Raw genomic sequence first — 13,951 nt, forward strand, 5'->3', positions numbered from 1 at the left:
AGTTATTGATCGGCTGCCAAGCCCACAACCCGGGCATGTGCCCTGACTGGGAATCGAACCCTGATCTCCTGGATCCTAGGTCGTTGCTCAACCGCTGAGCCACGCCCAGCCAGGCTGGAATTAATTTTTAAAAGCAGTTCCTTATAAGTGGTTTAATGCCATTTGAAAGGTATATATTAAGAGCAAGTAGAAATATATTTAGATTTCTAATTATAGTTTTACTGTTTAGTAATGGTCTGGCTCCATTTTAGTGTGACTTTGACCTTGAAAAAGCCAAATGTAAAATATGCCTATACATTAAAATATGTAGAATGTCACACAGTGTTTTCCCCAAAATAACTCATCAACGCAATTTTGTAAATGTTCCTACCCAGATAAAACACCACTTGACATATAGCCAGAGGAATTGGTTTTAGCTGTTTTCTCTGCGACCTCTTCAAGTTTATCTCCTGTGTGACTACCAGCCGAAGGCTTCTTGAATCTGTCAGGTGTTCTCCAGATTTTCATGCTTGATTCAAAACAACCAGTTCCTCAGACTTTCTTTTTAATGGTATCGCTTTCACGTACCATATTATCTATCCTCTGATATCTGGGCTACTAGTCTCCCAAAGGCTGTTTGCAGTTCTGTATAGCAATTATGTATTTGCCAAATAAAAAAAGTGTTTCTGTTCTGAGGGCTGCCTGAAAGGAAGGCCTGCCTGTTTGTAGCTGTCAAGCTGGCTGACCGTGCTCCCCAGTGATCTCTGCTGCAGACGATCAATGTGAACAGCTACCCCGTTGCCTTTCCCTAAAGAAACAAAAAAAGGCTTTACAACCAAAGCATATTGCCAGTGATTCTAAAATCAACCTCCTTGGAAAACAGAGGCCAGGTTCTTGGGGTTATTATCTTTCTCTTCATATTGATCCCCTTGAAGTCCCTGGGAAATAAGCCCAGAAGGATTGGGCGAGGGTGGGGAGTGGTGGGACCCTGCCAGCTTTGCGGTGAATCATCATAACCACCACGACAAATGTTTCCTAGAGCTTCCCGCGGTCTGCACGGCACCAAGGTGGTTGCTATGGGTGTGCAGTGTTTAGTTTCATACCGTTGTGCGGGATCATGGGTGACAGCAGGTGCGGCCGGGGCGCAGCTGCCCCCCCGCTCCCAGTCCCAGCGCAAGTGGCAGCTTTTAAGCTGCGAAAAAAGAAAGATGCTCGTAAAGTCATGCCTTTTTATTTGCTCACTGTTCCAAACGGTAGAAGCTGTCTGTGCGTCTGCTCACTGTTTCAAAATTTAGGTCATTTAGGTAGGAGAATGTCAATAGATCTGAGAAAAAGTTGACCACTAAACGTTATTAGGGTAAAGATTAGCAGGCAAGGCTGCAGAATTAGGCAAATAGCAGGGGTAAGAAAAGAATTTAAGCAATCCTGATTCTAGGTAGGCAGGTTAAATTTGGGAGGGTCTCAGAGGTGAGCGATACTTAGGCAGGTTAGGTAGGTCCAGGCAACAACTATCCAAATATGACGGTGTGACCCTCATCCTGGGGCAGAGGTTCTGTGACATAAATATTCCAAATAGTCTTGCCGAAAGGGAGACCAATATGATAGCCAGGAGCCCAGAAGGTTCTCAGGAGGCCAGAATCAGCCAACGTATTGGGGACAAGAGGAACTTAATAATGAAGCACTATACCCCCCAAATCTCTCTTGGTCTTCCAGCCATACCGTGCATGAGGCTAAATCTGTGTGTCTCCGGATGAGCCCTCAAAGTCGCTGCAGTGCTGTACCTGTCTCCCCACGACACCTTGAACGTCCATGTCAGGGTATGGAGATCGCAGGCTCTCTGTACACTGTATTAGATGATCTCTCTATCATTCAATGTGGAATTAAAATAGAAGAGACAATAGTATAAAAAAACGGATGCCCCAGGTTCAATAATTAACAACATACGGCCAAATTTATTTCAACTATAATGTTTACATTCCTTCTTTCTCCCATCAATGGATTATGTTGACGCAAACCTCAGGTAGCCTATTATTTATCTGTTAAAATTCAATATGTATTGGAAAAAGGGCTATTTTTAACAGAATTTCACCTCCCGAAGTTAACAATTATTTCTGTATCATTAAATATCCATTCAGTATCCAAATTCCCCTAATTATGTCATAAATATCTTTTACAGATGATATTATTTGAATCAGGCCCCAAACAAGTCCACATTGCTTGATATATCTCTTTATATGCTTACAGAGCACAATACAACTCTTTAATAACAGTTCTTTCTTCCTGTTTATTTTTTCCCTTGACGTTTACTGGTTGAAGAAAGCAGGTCGTGTGTTTTTTGAATTTCCTGTATCCTAGTTGCAGCTGATTTCATTCTAGGAGGGGCCGCTTAGCGTGTTCCTCTCATCCCTGGATTTTCAGTGAGAGAGCAGCTAGGTCTAGAGGCTGATCAGATTCACATTTGCTTTTGTGGCAAGAACATGTCATTAGTGGTTCTATGTATTTCTCACTGAATCACTGCAGAAGGCTCATGATGTCTGGTTATCTTTTTGTGATAATTGATCAGTGAGTTCCGATGTTGTCAGCTGATCCATTCATTTTAACTTCCCCAAGTGCCTGTCATCTAATGGTTTTAGCAGTCACTGATGATTATTGCTTAGATTTGTTATTTCATTAGGGTTGCAAAAAGGTTACACACTAATCCCATCATTCTGTCTGTTAGTAGTAGCTAAAATTTATCCATAAAGAACATTCTTTTATGGATTATTTTGATAATCTGACAAAACAGTTTATATAGCAAAGGCAAGGCAACTATTTGATTTTTTTTTCTTTCATTCTTTTTGTCTGTTTTTTGTTTGAATTTAAAATCAGTTTTAGAGAGAGCGGATGGGGGAGAGAGAGAATCATCTATGTGAAAGAGACACATCCATCAGTTACCTCCAACTGGGGATCTAGCCCACAACCCGGGCATGTGCCCTGACCGGGAATTGAACCAGCAACCTTTTGGAAGTAAATGGAAGGATGCCTAACCAACTGAGATCAGTAAGCCCAACTCCAGGAATGTTCTGGAGATTAAAAAGATATTTTATGTGAAATCATTAATTATAGAACCATTCTTACATTCGTTGATCCTGGTGAGTCCTTGCTGAACTCTTTTTGCGGTAGTTGCTGTGCTAAGTTTTAAGGATACAGCAGCTAAAGCAGATATGGGTCTTGGTCTCATAGAACGTCAGTCTAATGCTGAATATCAACATTAAAAATGTAATTGCACTTAATTCATAGGTGTTCTGCAAATGATTGCTAAAGTTGACTATTTTGTCTGTTCTACTGTTGGTTCGTTTATTGTAAGAACTAGAGGAAAGTTTAGAAGCATCCACTATATGTTTTGTTGAATGCCTAACTGAATAAATACATCTCTATTGCTTTTATAAAATATCATGACTGAGCAATATTAGTCCAGTAAGGTAATAAAAGGAAACCTACATCCAGGGCATAACTGTTAATGAGAACCTAGTAGATGCTTAGTAAACATTCTTTCCTGTTCGCTTCTCTAGGTTCCTTCAAGCCTTATATAAACATCAAAAAGAGTCTTATCTACTGGGGATCAGACACTCAAGATTTAAGATAGAATATATAAATGTTTCAGCTATGAAAAGATACTTAGTTCAGGGGTCTTTTTTGTCTGGTAATTCCTGATAATCACACAGCAACTTGCTTAGTGCAAGTCACGTAGGCATATGGCAAAATATGAAGAAATAAATTGACTTTCTAGAGACTATTGCTTTGCCACCCAAGAATTGGTGTTTGACTTTTATTTACTATTAAAAAATTTTTAAATGAACTTAAAAGAATTCACATTAATTTTCAGTTTTATTTTCATTGTTCTTGAATAATTTCTTTGGATTTACACTTTCATGAGGCTGAACACATGTGAAAGCTACTGATAATTTCTGCTTATCTAAATCAGGACTGTAAGAGTCTTTGCAAACGTGTAAAGATGGGTTTGAATTTCAGTTTTTCTTTACCTTTTCTTAGGTAGTTGCCTTGGGCAACTCACATATTTGACCTCAATTATTTCATCCATAATACAGGATGAGTGTAAATCTAGTTTATATATTTGTAATGAATTTTAAATGAGGCACAATGTATAAAACAGTGAATACAAATTCTGGTATAGAGTAAATACTCAGCAAAGGGAACATTTTCTATTAATATTAATGCCAATGGTGATACTAGTAACACTAGGAATAATGATGATAGAATAATAATAATAAACTATTACCAGGGAAGGGTATATTTTCTCAGGCCTGCTACAGATGTGAAATAGAAATGCTGTTTAAACAGTTTTCCTCTAGAAGTCATCATCCCGAGGTTGCAGTCTGCTTCCTGCAACGCCCAGAGCAAGCTGTTGTCCTCACCTGAGTGCCCTGACATTGCGTAATTGAACAGTAAACAAATTATGTCACATGCTTGGCTTGTACCTCTTCATGACTTCGAAAAGCCACTAGAGGGTGCTACTTTGTTAGAAAAATAAAAGCACCTCCCAACAGTAGCAGTCAGTCTGCAGCCTCGGCGTCTGATTGTTTAGGGACCAGAACTGAGCTCTCTGCTGTGAGTATCCGGATGCAATTTGTTCCTTTATTGTTTATGTCGGAAGTAAATAGCAATAGTTTAGGTGAGCCACAAAAGTTGATTCCAGTAAAACCCTAGTCCTTTCTGTAAGTTAAGGTTTATACCAATTCTGTTATTTAAAAAGCTGTGAATATTTCTTACCAAACAAAATTGTGAGGCTCTATGACTTTTCTTATGAGAGAGAAGCTGGCTTTCGTGTCTGTGTCTGTTTTGACTAGATATCTGTTGCTTTAAGTTTGGTATAGTGATTTTCTTCTGTCTTTGGTAGTTTTTATTATAAGGATCAGTGAGAATGATGATCTTGTATTAATTTTTCACACTGAAAAATAATATTTCAGTGATTTAAAGGCTATAAATATATTCAGGTGGGTAAGGTGCAGCTAAACTAAGTATGCAGCCTTCATTTCTGTTACTCGGGGTTTAATGTGATTGTTATGTCAGTGAGAGGTTGTATGAAGTGTCAGACTCAATTATGAATAACAGCCTTTGGCCAATAGTTTATGTTAAGCGGCAAGTGCATCTTTGCAGAACCAATTATCTGAGGACAAAACACAGTCAGCATGGGTTTAGTCAAAAGATTTCTGCAGATAAACTATTGTCTTTTCAGCTGACCATGAGGTAATGATAGAGATGGAAGATTGTCAATAGTTGGATAAGAGGAAAAAATAAATGGGAAATTGAAAAGAATCTAATTCTCCAATAGAAGTGAACTACACAAAAACTGGGGGTTCTCAGTGTATACATTTCTGATCCCTGATAAAGGAATTAGCTTTCTGAGAGTTTTTTTTTTTAATACTACGCGTTACTTCTGAAATATGAGTGGGGGAAGGGATTTTTGATTTGACTTGCATAAATTAAAGGAACAGATAAAAAGTTTCAGACAGAATTATCTGGAAGAGTTTAACTCATCGAGTCACCTGAACTCCTTATAGCTAAGGTAACTAAAAATACGTGTTAGATTTAATGATTCAATATAATATACTGGTTCACTATGTGTGTGTGTGTGCGCCACACTCGTTCTTGATTACAACTTTAAGTGGTCATGTAAGCCAAGAACTCAGTCTTATCCTACCTTAAGTTTTAGTGTTAATCCAGCTTCTTGAGCTTGCTTATGTTTCGGAACAGTTTCTGTGAGTTGGAAGTTTTGGGTGGTGGTGTGGGAGAGGAGTCACGAGGCTCTGATTATAATTCAATGTTGTGATTTTTTCAATTCCACTCTTCAAATCCTGTACAAAGAATTTGAGAGTGGCAACAATTGGGTGACACTAACATGTGAAAATACATTTTTTCTCCTATGTTTTTCATTAATGTAGATCATATTTTTCTTTTACTTTAAGTTCATTTGAAGGTAGGAATAAAATGAAACTGGGTCATCTCATTGTCCATGTTAAGGGAGTAAGGAGACTCTAATTTCTCCTTCTCTGGATGACCAGAAAGGGAATTGTCAGGCATGGACAGCCTTTTTACTGAGAAAATACCCCTATTTCAACTTGCCAGCTGTGTGAATGCGTGGACTACAGAAAATAATGTTGCAATAGAGAAAGGTGGGAGTTTTGAGACCTCAGGTTCAGATGTGCCACTAATGAGCGTGGCCAATGGTTTTACCTTGAATGAACCGTGGACATGACCCAGCATTCATTTTGTTTGCTTCTCTGGTTCTTTTATGTATGAAAGAGTAGCGCCCATTGGTTTTCATCAGAGAATTGTTGGGAGTGACATAAAAAAAGTGCCCTAAAACTATAAAGGCCAATAGAATTGTTGCCATGGTCTGTGACAATGTGGCCATCGAAAAGGGCTTTACCAGATTAACTGAACGCTGTTAGGAAACCACCCTGCTTGGTTTCTCACTCCTTGATATTCTTCAGCTTTGGGACTTCTCACTCTCTACTGTGCTGTCTTGCAAGTAACCGCATTGAATGTGTCAGCCTGACAGCCGATGCTCAAGGTGCGATGAGGGAGGTAGAAACAGGTAGCTCATCTCCTCATGTAATACTCAGCGTAGCCCCAACACCCTGCACCGCGATTTTGTTTTCTTCATGACTTTGTATGACCCAAGTGCTGCTTTAAGGCACGTTGTACTTTTGGCCTCTTAAGCTAAGGTGCTCAAATAATTCCATGGGATCCCCTCTACAGACTTAAAACCTAAGTGGATGTGAAATTGGAAATACTGAACTTGGAAATCCTATTTTTTTGCTCAAATTTTTTCACTTGGAAACTTGAAGGAAGCAAGGTTTTCAGTGGCTTCCTTTGGAGCCACTCCATGGCTCCCGAACTCTGGATGTAGGCTTCTCTTTCTTACCTTGCTGAACTAATACTGCGAGGGAATCTTGTTTTGCACAATAAGTGACAGCCTAGGTTTCCCTGCCTTAGTTAACGATATACATGCATATTTACGTATACTTCAGTCTTACCTGCATATATGGAGTAAGATAGACGGAAATCAAAGAGATCAAAATATAATCTTTATCATTTTTTAGCTTTTTCCTTTATGATTGGTAAAATTAATATTGTAGAATGTGACTTGGGGAAGCGGAAACAATAGCATCTTGCTACCAAACTCTTGACTCAGCCAGAGACAGGCAGCTGAGGACACCCTGCCCCTGGCTCACCTCAAGGCCGGGTGGGGAGCCACACTCTCTCAGGGCAGCTGGCCCTGGGCTGCAGGGAAGGGCCCGAGCTGTGCCTACCTGGTTCTCCCAGACTCCCCAGTCAGCTCACGGACTCTAACCTTCTGGGGTGAGAAACCTGGAGAAAACCCCATTACAGAACCCTGAGGGGAAGAAGGAATGTCTGCCTTCCACACCTCAAACTATCCTTCAGGGGTTTGTTTTCTTATTTGTGGAGCTTCACCATCAAGCCTATGCAAAGTAAGGCTGGTGCTGTTCTCTTGGAGAAGAAAATCTGCCGTCTATCAACACAGCCTGCTCCCGCCACCACGAGGCTATTGTCCTACTACCAGCCTCTGACTTTTTTCTCTGCCCAGGACACAGGTGAGAGAGACGTCTTATTCCCCTAGAAGGGTCCAAAGCTGAAAACCCTCTCTCCTTTCCATTCCCAACCCAAATTATTATCCAGCTGCATTGTCTAAGTTTATTAGAGGTTTTACAATGACATCAAATGACCACATGGGGCTATTCCAGTAAGAACATGCCAACAAATGAAATGTCTTAAATTTAAACATAAATCTCTACCCATTAATAAATTCCTCAATAAAAATTAAAGTATGAATTTAAACTCTGTTGAATGCCACAGTTCAAATGAATTAAAACCCAGAGTCAAATTATTTTAGGTTTGTGATTTCAAAGACATTAGTGAAAAAAAAATCATCCCTGCCAATTTCTTATTCAGCAGGGAGTCTTGATGACCGAGAGGATGCGTTTTCTTCAGCAGCTGCAGCCTGGGTTATTTCTCATGGAATGGGTGTAGTTCCTTCACAACCTCAGAAATTGCATTCATTCATTGCCAAGTTTCTGATGTACCTAATTTTTTAAAAAGAGATTATTATAGAACTGGGCTTACTTCCACCATATTAGAAAAAATAAACCAATCCTTAGCCCCTAGAGCAGTTTTTCCAGGAAGAATTGTGTTCTTCAAACTCAGTATTTAGTGATGTTAAAGATTCTAGAAGAGACTCAGTGAGACCTGAGAACAGGATGCACAGCCTTGATTCTAGTCTGACCAGGATGTCACTCCATCTGTGCCAGTTTTTCAGGACCTATGACTTGGGAACTCGGATTCAGTTTGGAGATATCACCTATAACATATGTTACTTTTGACCCTAGGAGAAACCAGATCTTGAGGGAAAAAATCCATCTGTGAAATGATCTCTTCTCTTAGAAAGGGAAATTTGAGGCATGCTGGGCAAGCTGAGCAATTTGCAGTTTCTGTACTCTTACTTGGTATGCCTTTGGGCCTTTTGCTTGGTTGCATCCTTATGATGATTTAGTGGGCACCCTCTTTATTGAAAAGTGCCACACTTTCTTCTGTGCCATAGTGGGTGGTTCCACTGCTCTTACTATGAAATTTCTCAGCCCTAAGAACTCGCTGACCTTGAGAAAGTTTCTCCACATCATCCTTACTCAAGCTGGAGAAATATCTTCAGCAGATTTCTGAACGCACACAGTCATTGTTATTTCTTGAAGCTTGTAGCCTTTGGGGAGGTAAGTAAAAAACAGGTATCTTCCTGTGTTCTTCAAGAAAATGTTTTCTGGTCCCCAAATTAAAGCTAGGATCTCACACTTCTGTGTTTCTGAAAGCATATGCAGAACTTAGACACGTGTACACTTAAAGGCAATGCCTATGCACATGGTTGAGAAACAGTAAAATCAACAAAAATGGTTTCATCTATTGTCTGCACAATAGGTAGTTCAAGGTCATGCTGTAGCAGCCAGCTTCTGAAGGTCGCTGTGACCCATGTAACTTTATTTAAGCCCTGGGAAGCCATGCCTGTGTAAAAACAACCACTCACTGTGTAAAAATAGCCACACACATGTGGACAAGCCACCATAAGCTACAGTTCCCCACCAAATGCACAATCCCATCGTAACCTGTCCGTTTAAAGTCCAAGATCTAAAGCTGCTACTTAGGCTGCACTGATTATAAGCACACAACCTAACTGTGAAAAACAGTTCCACAGTGCAACGTAAGCCCCTGAAAACCATGAAGACATCGACTGACAGAGCCTGACCTCATCTAATGCCTTAAGATTTGGTGTTATTTTCACTCACCAAATTGCATGCCATGTCTCTTTCTCCATATTCCTGGCTCAAGGCACCATATCCTAACAGTCCCTTGAATTGAATTTCCAAATTGTGGGCAGAAGCAGAGGCAGAGTGTGCCCTCTAAACCATTTGGAATAAAAGAAATGAATGCCTACACTCTGTAGTTAGCTGGATCACAAGGGAGGGGCAGGCTGAAGGAGCGGGCCTTCTCATGTCCAGTTCTTTTCTGAAACTCACCAAGCAGGTCACTTACCCCGTCTTCATGTACAAGAAGCTATAGGTATTTAGCACAAATCTCTCCTCATGGAAAGCAGAGGAGCGGAGAAGTTCTATTCCCCCTCAACAGAACTTGATTGGATTTCCCCCCTGTGGCCTCCTTTGATAGCCCGTACTTGAAACCAGTTCCATTCTTTGGAACGAAAAACCCAAACCAAACAAATAAACACAAAAGACTTATGTGTTCTAAGTAATTGAGAAGTTCAACAGTTGAATGGCTCAGTGGATGCATCACCAATTTCAATTCTGCTGCAGAAGTTTTCCCCAGGTGCTTTACACATGTTAGCTGTAACTGATCTCTTCAAATGCTCAGTGTAACACATTTCTGGGAATGTGTGGTTAGGTCTTGTTTTCCAAAGGCAGGTTGGAAAGATTTCAAATAATACAAATGGAAAGAAAGAATGGAACGAACAGGGAAATGATTCACAGTGTGCATTGATACAGGGAGATGTAATTACATTAAGTTAAATGAGGTAATAGTTGTGAAAGCACTTGGCAAACTTGTAAAATAACATATGAAGGTAAAACTGTAGTATGAAATGGTGACTATTCTTTCTAAGCCTTAGAGTCTATGGTCATCAACACAATGAATGGCCAAGCTGGACCAGAGAAAGTTTGGTTCTCTTTTTTTATTAAATTAAATTTATTGGGGTGATATTGGTTAATAATATTAAATAGATTTCAAGTGTACATTTCCATGATACAAGATCTGTATGTTACTTTGTGTGCCTTCCACCCAAAGTCAAATCACCTTCCGTTACCATATATTTGACCCCCTTCACCCCTTACTACTCCCATCCCCTGCCCTCTGGTAACCACCATACTATTGTCTGAGTCTATGAGTTTTTGTTAGTTCATTTTTCTTGTTTGTTCATTTGTTGCTTTCAGTTTTATATCCCACATATGAGTGAAATCATATGGTTCTTAACTTTTTCCGTCTGACTTATTTCACTTAGCATGATATTCTCAAGGTCCGTCCATGTTGTTGCAAATGGCAGTATTTCACCTTTCCTTATGGCTGAGTAGTGTGCCATTGTCTATATACATGCACCACATCTCCTTCATCCAGTCACCTAGTGAAGGACACTTCAGTTGTTTCCCTGTCTTGGCCACCGTGAATAAAGCTGCAATGAACATAGGGGTGCATATATCTTTGCGAATAAATGTTTTTCAAATTTTTGGGGTAGAACCCAGGAGAGGGGTTGCTGGATCCTATGGTAATAACAGGTGCCAAGAAGCTGCTGTTTGCCTAGATTCGTGTGAAATGCCACCAGGGCATGAGACCCTGACAAAGATGTAAACTTGATGATAGAAAAATGTTAGTAACATCAACTCTAGATAAGCAGGAAAAAAGATATGTCTATTTTGGAACCTAAAAGGAATTAATTCCCCCTTGTGGTTTCTTTTTCTTTTTTTTTTTTTTTTAAAAAATAATGTTAGGAAGTTATTTGATCAGCAAATCTTCTTCAAAAAACAAACGACCAAACAATAACATAGAAGGCCCCAATCTGTCTGTGTCCTTCTATTCCTATATAAAATTAGTGTACATAAAGATTTTATCCAGAGGACAAGTTAACAACGTGTTTAAATGGTTAGTTCAGTGATGCATTCCCCTATGTCTTAATGAAATATCTACCCCCTCTTAGTGAAAAAAATTTCCTTATGGGACTTACAGTGTACAGTGAGTTCTGCTATAATGCTATATCAGGAAACTTTGAGCATGGCATTTTTTTTTTTTTTTTTTTTTGCTTCTGCAAAAAAATAAAAAAAATAAAAAGTTGGTTGGAAGGGAGATATCCAGTTCCTTAATTTTTAGACTTTCTCTCCATACTCCTCCCCACTCCCCTTAGAAAATGGTTTGTTTTGAAATAATTGATACTAGATTGAAAGATAAAGCTGTAGAGTTATTAATCTTCATTTAAATCTGAGAGGAGGAGGTATGATTTTTGTTGTAAAAAAATGAATAGACTTGTTTTACATCATGCCCATGACTAAAACAATTACTGCTTTGTCAACTAACAATTACTGCTTACCTACACCTTCCACTCTCAGTGCTTCCCCTTGGGCTTCTAACAGCAGATCCTGTGGGTCACAGCTGTCCCCTGTATTAGCGTTTGTTGGATGAGCTGGAGTAGTCTGGAGTGCCTTCTTGCTGTGGGGTATGCTTTATCTTTCCTTCTGCCACAGTTTGCACCCTTCTCTCCAAGAAACATTGACTTCAGTGTCCACTTGACCAGCAGGGCAGGATGGGTTATCTCATCCATTGAATGCTATGGACTACAAGGTTAGGAAACTGGTTGTTCTTTTGTCTGAACAGCATAAGAACAGATTATAATTGAGGTGCTGGGCTGGCTTACAAGGTGATTTTGTACTATCTGAAGGTGTTTATTTTACAAAGCAAACTAAATTCACAGTGCTTCTATACAATTGTGTTTGTAAGAAACTCTAGGTGAATGCTGTCAACTGCAGTCATCTGTATGGAGCTGCGCAGGAATTTATGAAACACACACAATCCCCTCAAATATCTACCAGTTATCTCAGTTTACCATATGCATTGTAAGCCATGCGCACCTGCATCTGGTATTAGAACTTTCAGACCCTTTTCCAGATAACCCTCCATCTGTCATTTCACAATAATTCACAGGTTGCAACTGTTCTGAAAACTTCAGGTTTCTTTCAAGGTAAAGTGCTATGTTTATTGTAGTATTTATGTATTCCATATCATTTCACACATATAAAACTGTGCTACCATTTTTATTAGGTTCCTACCATTTAAAAAAATGTGTCACTGATGAGATTTCTGAGTGTTGTGTCCCTAACTCCATTTCTCATAAGCCCTGTGGGTTTTATTGTGAGATTTTACACAGCAAGGCAATTTTAAGAAATGCAGAGGTCGTGTTCTAGCAGAACTGACTTGATTTTAAATTCAGTTTTTTACTTTATTTCTATTTTAGAGCAACAAGTAATACAATTCTCTATTCCTCCTCTTCCTTCCCTCCAACTTTTTTGATAGCGTTGTTGTTTTATTGCAAAGTTCCTGCAAAGTGATCTGTTGGCTAGTGTCTGTGGGAAGCATTGTAAATGCTAGTGTCTGCATTTACATGAACTGTGGAGTCTTTTTGCAGATAGACACCTTAGAAACCAGGCAAAGATTTGCAGGAGTCTGTCTTTAGGCCCTGAGATATTAATTGATGGTAGCCATCATGCCTCTTTTTTTTTTTTCTTTTCATGCTCTGAGTTTGAGAGAAAATTTGCAATAAAAAACTTTCATATGGGATACTTAATAGATATGTATATGAAATATATATATGAAAAAAACCATTTTCCCCAGGATTTAATTTTTATTTTGTGCATCTTTCTCAGGCCAGGTGAATAATATTACATCTATGGCATATGCTTTTACTATGATATTCATTGTTGTTATTGTCTTTAGAAACCCCTTTTTTAAACTTTATTGGACAAAATTAAAAGATATTTAAAGTGTACATTATGATGATTTGATATATACTGTGTACATGTATACTGTGAAAGGGTTCCTCCCACCTAGTTAATTAACATATCCATCACCTCACATATTTGCCTTCTTTTTTTTTAAGAAACTCCTTTGCATTTCTATACTCATCCCATTTATCATATGCACTATGCGCAGCCACGGTGCATAAAGCATAAGTTATAGAACAAAATGTTCAATGATGTGATGGAAATGTATTTGTTCATAAAAGCTGAAAAGATATATTAATATTTATTAACTTTCTTCTGTGTTCCAAGAAGTTGGCTCCATGGTCATTGATAATACATCTTATTCAAGCTTCACAATATCCCTTATAGTTTTTACTCCTCATTTTAACAGAGGAAGAACATGAAGCTCATGGAAGGTCATTAACTGCCCCAATATTAAGTGGCGTCAGAGTCATGTATCAGTTTGGGTCCCCTGATAAGTGAACGCAAAGCTAAGATTTATAAGAAAGGTACTGAGGGAAATGGCTGTGGAAGATAATGGAGGGAGCAGGAGAGTCTTCTTACCAGGATGCAGGTCCGACACATGGGAAAAGAGAGAAAAGAAGGGGGGTGTTGGTAGGAAGAGCCTCAGACTGCGTGGAGTCATGAGGAAGACTCAGCCAGCCTGTGCCTCAGGGGCTTCCTGGGCAGAAGCTGCTCACTAGAGGAGCCTGCGCTGGGGGGACACGGCCCAGCTCTCACATTGGTTCGGAGCAGCGCGAGGGAAGCGTGAGCACTGTGAGCTCCAAGTGGGATCTGAAGGGGTGGACAGCAGGAGTTGCCAGCCAACGGGGATCCCACGAGAAGATGCTTCTGAAGGGAGAGCTGAGCTGTGCACCCCTGTGGTC

At 39.6% G+C, this 13,951-nt stretch overlaps 1 protein-coding gene across 1 annotated transcript in view; it reads left to right on the forward strand.

Moving 5' to 3' along the window:
* The first annotated feature begins 4,525 nt into the window (after window positions 1-4,525).
* The window catches only part of ARHGAP24 (Rho GTPase activating protein 24), a 625,501-nt gene continuing 616,075 nt past the window's right edge, over window positions 4,526-13,951 (forward strand). Inside the window, exon 1 of the mRNA XM_081130578.1 lies at window positions 4,526-4,587. The gene's annotated coding sequence lies outside the window, so the exon portion shown is untranslated. The remainder of the gene's footprint in view (window positions 4,588-13,951) is intronic.

This window comes from Miniopterus schreibersii, assembly GCF_964146895.1.
Source record: "Miniopterus schreibersii genome assembly, chromosome: 1".
Taxonomy (NCBI): Eukaryota; Metazoa; Chordata; class Mammalia; order Chiroptera; family Miniopteridae; genus Miniopterus; species Miniopterus schreibersii.